Source organism: Giraffa tippelskirchi, chromosome 3 (genome assembly GCF_054371585.1).
Source record: "Giraffa tippelskirchi isolate mGirTip1 chromosome 3, T2T-mGirTip1v1.2.pri, whole genome shotgun sequence".
In the NCBI taxonomy this organism is placed as follows: domain Eukaryota; kingdom Metazoa; phylum Chordata; class Mammalia; order Artiodactyla; family Giraffidae; genus Giraffa; species Giraffa tippelskirchi.
In genome coordinates, this window is record NC_137277.1 from 126,427,347 (window position 1) to 126,435,078 (window position 7,732).

Here is a 7,732-nt window from a genome sequence, read left to right on the forward strand (position 1 = left end):
CAAATGTGCACAACCTACCCTACCAGCTGTGAATGAAATGTAAGGCAGATTGGTTGGGTTTTCCTTTGGAGTATCATCCTCAATTTGAGTTCTCACTTCCTCTATATTACCATGAACCATGTGATCTTAGGGAAGGCAATTAACCCTGTCAAGGTGTTTTTTCCCACTAACAGAGGGCAATAAACTGAAATTACCTCCCCAAACAAAAATGCTATGTAAGTGCTTTGTATTATAATTTGTTCTAGCAGCAATTTTTAAGAGATATGACATTTTCATAGAGAGGTGTATAGTGAGAATCAATTTTTATGACATAAAATCTGAGAATTTTATTTGCAATTATTATTAACTATAATGATGATAAAACTCATTTTGGAGTCACCAGGGAGCTGAAAAGTATCTTCTAATATTGTAGTAACATCTGCAAGATTTCATCATGAACCTGCACCAGAAAAGTAGGGAGAAAAGGAGATTGAGTTTAAATGCCATCTAAAGGGCTGATTAATTTAATAAAAAATGCAGTTACTCATTCTGGTGCTATGCTACAGAAAATGGAAGAGAACAAGAGTAGCTGCATGGATTGCCCATGTGGGTGAACTGGGGAGATGTTTCATCATAATATGGATACAGCGTTATTACCACCTCAGGGCTCACTGTTTCCTTTGTTTCATTTATCCTTCCACCCAATGGTCCTTTAAAAAACCCACATTCTCACTTGAAACCTCATACAGAATTTTCTAAGTGAAAGTTCTCAGACTCCCCTAGGCAAACCAGTCATAGTCTCAACTGATCATCTGTGTTCTCATATAATCTTCTCTGTTGTTGTTCAGTAACTAAGTCATGTCTTACTCCTTTATGACCTCATGGACTGTAGTCCACCAGGCTCTTCTGTCCATGGGATTTTCCAGACAAGAATAATGGAGTGGGTACCCATTCCTTTCTCCAGGGGATCTTCCTGATCCAAGCATCAAATCTGCGTCTGCTGCATTAGCAGGCAGATTCTTTACCATTGAGCCACCAAGGAAGCCCAATCTTCTCTATATCTGATTAATAACAATTCATCTTCTGAGTTATAATTATATGTTACTATATGTCTCTCCACTAGCTATTAAAGAACTCTTAAAAGGTCTCTGTCTTTTATTTTTTGTTAATTCCAATGTTTAGCCCAATATCTGGTGCCTAGCAGGTGCTCAGTTAAGATTCTTTGAGTGAAAGAATGTTCAAAGAAGGCTATAAACTCATTCATCTCAAGAGATGCAGTCTGACTTCTGAGTTCAGAATCATGCTAGTCCTCCTTGATCCTTGAATAATGAATTGTTTTACTTTAAAATATATAAACAACATTTGGAGAGATGACAAAGGGGCCTCATGTCTTGTGACAGAGATATGCTAATTCTCTTGAGGCTGAGTGGTTTCTCTAAGCCAAAAATAGGTTTTCTGTTATGAGTGTCTTTCTACATCAGGGTTAAGGAAAGTCTGTGTCCAAACAGAGATTATCTCTGTCCCTCTTTGGGGCTCTTGTTAGCATAGCAAACACTAGTTGCTGCTAATTTTAATTGATGGGGTTATGTAGGGGGACTATTGACTCTGGCACTTTAGTGAGGCTTTTTCTCATCACAATCCTTAATTTCCAAGATGAATCACTGCTGCTGGATTGAAAAACACCATTTCTTACAACTTTGGATTCCAAGATTTGGCCTAAAGAAAAATGGACTCCACTTTATTTTAATGGAAATTAAATAGCACAAAAGTATTATTGTGTTTAATAGATGGGCCCTTTACTTCAATACATTTTTTGAGACAGTGAAAGAAATAGGGCAGGGAGACTATGCAAGACAGATATTCTTAATCAAGGAAGGGGACTTATGGTTAAATTTTTTCCTTTATGTATGTCCTCTGAAGGAAATAAAATCCATTGAAGGGACATACTCAAGAAATGATGATAATGATTGGTGAGCATAGTATGATGTGATGGGTAGAGACCAGGACTCACTGTTTCATTGTTTCAGTCATTCAACATTTAGTGAAAGAAGATTTCAGTGTTTTAGAGGGTGATAATGCTTGTTTTTTTTTAAAAAAGCACAGTCTAGGATGCAAATTAATACAGTTGCAATCTAAAATGATAACTGCTAGGTGAAGCAAATGTAAGGTTTCAGAGGGGCATTCACAAAGCTCAAAACAGAATTCCACAGAGGAGTTCTTAGATTGATACAGAGAAGAAAATAGTCCAGACACAGAGAAAACATGTGCAAAAGATGAAGAAGCAAAGCAACTGATATGACAGCATTGCTGAGTTGAAACTGACTATAATGTGCAAATAATTGGAAGGGGTGAAAAATGATGTTGCAAGTATAAAATGGGGGGCTGACAGTGCTATTTTTCAGAATGTGACTGTATCCTGAGGGTGAAGCTTAAGGGCAGAGAGTACAAAGATAAGATCATGGGATTTAAATTCTGTGACCTTGGGAAGCATTCCTGAGGAGTTAATTAGAAAGTGAAGACTGACAGATTCCTGGTCCATCTTTCAGGATAATCCAAGTATAAGATATTACCCTTTTTTACTTGTTACCTATGCTTCTTTCACCTAACATCATTACATGGTACCACTGTCTTCTTTGCAGAGACTCAAACTAAAAGCTTAAATTTTATCTTTTCCTCTCTTCTCTTCCAGGGATTACCCTGGTGTCTCAGACGGTAAAGAAACTGCCTGCAAGGCAGAAGACCTGGGTTTGATCCCTGGGTCAGGATTCCCTGGGGAAGGGAATGGCAACCCACTCCAGTATTCTTGCCTGGAGAATTCCATGAACAGAGGAGCCTGGTGGGCTGCAGTCTCTTCTCTTCAATCCACCATCCAATCCATCAAGAATCCTGCCCATTCTACCTGTTAAATGTATGTCCAGTCTAATTTCCTTGTTCTACCTCCACACCCAAACTCTGTGTACATGCACATTTCATCTGAATTATGGAAGCTACTTGAGAGAACTCTGTCTTCTCTAAGGTAATGGAGATCTTACCAACATTCTCCACTCCCTAGGTGAGTGATGGTTTTAAAATGCAATGCTAATCATTCGCACACCTGGTTTAGATCTTAACATCACTTTTAGAAAACAGTCCTAATCCTTGACTTTACTCTAATGATCCTGCACTGATCTGGCCCCTGTTCTACCCTTTGACCATATGGTGTCCATTCTTTCTCCTGCAACCCTACCCCATGACCCTTCTCCAACAAAAATGGGCCACCTTTCTGAGGATAAACCATTGTCAGCTCTTTACCACACCATGTTCTCTGTGCTTGTTCTCATTGTCTAAGAACTTTTTTTTCCTGCCACTTCCCACAGCACCTTTATAGTTTCAACTCAGGCCTCTCCTGATAAACTCTGCCCGTCTAGGTTGTGTTCACCTCTATGTTGGTGCTGAAGAAGCTCATAAACAAGGGTGGTGATTATCTCGTGTTATGACCATAGTGCTGCTCCCAAAGGCTCCAATTCACAGGGGAATGGGGGACTCTTCCTTCTCTGAAGGCCTTTAATCTTTGTTTTATGCCTTATCACAACCCTTGTAAAAGACGGTTTTATTTTATAAAAGAAACTTTCTGGATTCTAGTTTCCAGTTCTTTCCTGATCACTATGTTAATTCAACAAATATTTAGTGAACATATGTGTTGCATGTGTTGCACAGATGAGGATACCAAAAGGCATAAGGCATAGAACCATACAGTCTGGCTCCTTTTCTCCTTTCCTTTTTCCTGGGGTGAAGGTGGAAGACATGGAAAATTAAGTTCCTAATGACAATAGAGTGTGAATATTCTCTGGGAAATCAGAGATGTGTGTGTGTACGCTCAATTGTGTCTGACTCTTTGCAACCCCATGGGCTTTTAGCCTATGAGGCTCCTCTGCCCATAGAATTTTCCAGGCAAGAATTCTGGAATGGGGTACCATTTCCTACTCCAGGGAATCTTCCTGAACCCAGGGATTGAACCTGCATCTCTTGCATCTCCTGTATTAGCAGGTGGATTCAAATCAGAGATCAGAGAAAGTACACCTTACTCCAACTTGTGTGAAGGAGTGAACTTCGAACTTAGACAGTTGATGGGCAAGTGATAGTAATCATGGTGAAGAATCTGATGGAAAGGGACATCTTAGATGGTAGAATGTGTGAAGGCACCCAGGTAAGGAGAGCCCCACTCCCACCACCACCATCACTGTGTGATCACTGTCATTGCTGTCTCATCATTACTGTTGTTAACTGACCATACCAACACACACACACAGCTCTAGGTGCTTTTATGGGGTATCTCTAATTCCCACAGTGGCTATTCATGGAAAGGCTTGTTATTCTTATTTTATAAGTAAGGACATTATTTTGTCCGAAGTTTCCCAGACAGTAAGAAATGGAGCTCATATTTGAACCTCATTAGGTTTGTTTCACAACTCAAGCTGACAGTGGGTTTCCTGGCTTCTGTTTTAGTACTGTTCTCTCTGCTCTCCCATGCTTCCAAATCCTCTACAGAAGTGTTTGCTATTACCCAGGCTTCTTGGCTGTTTTATGCCTCTAAGTCAAAGTGTCCTGTTTTCCCCACAGGGATGCCCTCTGTCCCTCCTTTTCACCTGCCTTGTAGATAATTCACCTTCTGTTTGAAGCTTGCCTCTTCCTTACTTGCTCCTTTCCAGCCCAGGGAGACTGTTGGCTTTGTACTCTACTGAGCCTGCTGCATACCATCGTCTTTGTGTATATTTATCTTCTTATCTTCTCTCTTCACCCTGTTCCTCATCCTATCTACCCTCCACCACACGTCGTGTCTGAAGCTGGACTGCAGGGTTATGAAGGCAGAGGTGATATCTCATTTGTTATTATGTCTTTAGTGTTTAGTACCATTCCTGATATGAAGCAAATGCTCAAAAAGGGCCTGATGAATGAATGAATAAGCAAAGGCCATCTAATGTGGCAAATGATATGTCACAGCTTCAGAATATTCTTTATAATATTTATGTTTCCTTTCACTTGATATAGAGTCACATGGCTCTTGTTCTGGGAGAAATGTAAGTGTGAGAAAAGAAACCAATTATATTTGTGGTTTTTCAAAGAATTTGTCTCCCCCCGCCATTGTGTGTATGTGTGTATGTGTGTATGTGTGTGTGTGTGTGTGTGAGAGACACACAGACAATATGAGGGTTGAGTTTTAAAAATGTAAATGCTGCTGAAATTGGCTTATTGCTAAGTTCTTTCATTAGTGTTTAAATTAATATATTTTAAAGTCATTTAAAATGTGGAGAAATTATTTTTTTAAGAATGGGATTTTTCATAAGAAGAAAATATTTTCCAAGCACCTATTCTGTGCTAGGACTTCTTTTACCAACAAATTCATTTATTTTTTAACTCTTTTACCTGCTAGGAAAGTAGTGGGAACCTATATTTTAAGTAGGTTCTTAGTCAAGCCCTCTACATTCAGTATATCTTTTAAATTCTAGGGAAGATATGATCATCATTCTACCAAAACATATTAAGGACTTAAGGATCTGAGTGAGGGAAAGATAGAACTGAGCCTTCTCCCCAGTCCTGCCTTGATTTCATAGTTCAAGCTCTTTCTGTTATACCATGTGATAATATTACTCATGGAAAACACACAATTTAAGGAGTCTTCATTTTAAAACATATAAGCATTTGATTCTCCAGATAATCATTTGCATGCTGACAGATTTGTCTTTGTGAAATCTCACATTTTCACAGTCACCACCATTTTACGTCCTTCTCATGTATCACTAATGAATGGGCCTTACCTGGAAATAGAAGAATTGAGAACCCAAGATTCAAGGCAGGAGAAACAATGTGGAGTCCAAAATATGTGTTTGAAAGGAACACTGAATAGGACATAGCACCATCAACTACTTTCAAAAGACAGCTTAGGGCCTGAGAGAGAGTGAACATTCAGGAATAAGAACAGGATGAATGGTGATTTTAAGTTCATTTAGACAAATGGTTTCGTACAATTAGAGACCCAAGCAGAGGCATCTGTAGCAATTTGGACTTAACTAGAGCCAGAATAAGAATATTAGCAACAGCAACCATGACAGAAAGTGTGTGCTCTAAGTATTTGCAAAACATTTTTATTTTTTTAAATTTTTTTTTATTTTTATTTTTTTTTGGGGGGGGAGGGGTTAACTGATGATTTTATCTTGAGTTTCCTCAAACAGATGAAACTTTGGAATAAACGACTTTGAGCTTTTGTGAGGAGCATAAAGTAACTTACCAACAAAGGCAGGGAGTTCACATAATCAGTTGTTTTCAATATAGGTGAAAGAAGGTGAAGTCCCTCAGTCGTGTCCAACTCTTTGTGACCCCATGGACTGCAGCCTACCAGGCTCCTGGGTCCATGGGATTTTCCAGGCAAGAGTACTAGAGTGGGTTGCCATTTCCTTCTCCATGCAAAACATTTTTAGATAACTTCTTACTCCATGTCAACTGCAATGCTGTGAAGCACATACTTATCAGTAGCATATGACAAAATAAAGAAGGGACTCTGTGGTGTTGCAATAAGAAAAATAGCAGTATATAATGAAGTATAAATATACTACACAGTTTCATAAATTACAACAGATTTTAGGAAAGCAGCTACTGAGGAATATAGTTGTGATTATTAGACAATTATTTGGAACATTTAAAGTATTTGGCAAAATTATTCCTGATCAGCAAAATATTAATAGGTAAAAGCAGCAACTTGTGTTCTAGAGACCACTGGAATGTGATAGGCTAAGGACAACTGAGGCTCAGACTAAGCTGGGGAAAGATAGCAACAAATACATCACAGTATACATGCTCTGTTCTTGGCACTGTGGTTATAGAGCCCAAGTTCTGCTGCAGATGGTACAAGCCCATTAACAATAAGAAAAGCCAAGAAAGCCAAGGGTGGTTATAGAACGCAGTGGTGGAAGTGGAGCTGTCCATGTCCTATCCAACTCCATCTTGGGGGAAGATTCGAGAAAGCATTTGAAATGAGTTTGTGGCGTAGACCTAGGAGGGTAGTCTTGGGTAAATAATCAACACTGAAGTTCAGATGATATTAGAGACCATGTCTCTTGTTGTAGTTTCCACTCTGTCAGTCCATACAAAGAAATTTAAGACTTCCATGTCTACCTGGTCTCATTCGATCTCACTTGCTCTAACTCCAAATTTCTCAACCTCAGCACCTTTGACATATTGAACCAGATTATTCTCTGCTATGAGAACTGAACTGTGCATTGTAGGATGTTTTAACAGCATTCCTGGCCTCTACCTGTCAATAGCACTCTCTCCAGTTATTACCAAGAGGTTTCCATATATTGCTAAATATTCCCTGGGAAGCAAAATTGTTCCTGGTTGAGAACCACTGGCCTAACTGGTAGCCCTTGCTACAGATAAAAGGGCATGGGGCTGGGAGTAGAAGTGGCTCATTCTAGTTTTGCGGCTTGTTTGGATTCAGAGTTACTGTGACACTGTATCCCTGGGCCTTTCTGACACTGAGGATGATTGAGCCACCCAAACGGTACTCAGAATATTGAATCATTGTCATCTGGGGTTTATAGATGAAGGGATTCAGTCAGAGAGCTAGAGATCTGTCCGCAAGTCACATGGAGGAACTGAAACTTGAAACCCAATCATAATACTCTACACCACATCCCTTTTTTTCTATAGCAAGTGGTTTTTATCCCAGATTTTGCAGATTCCCCCAACCTTAAGTATTGAGAGAAAGGGGAAATAG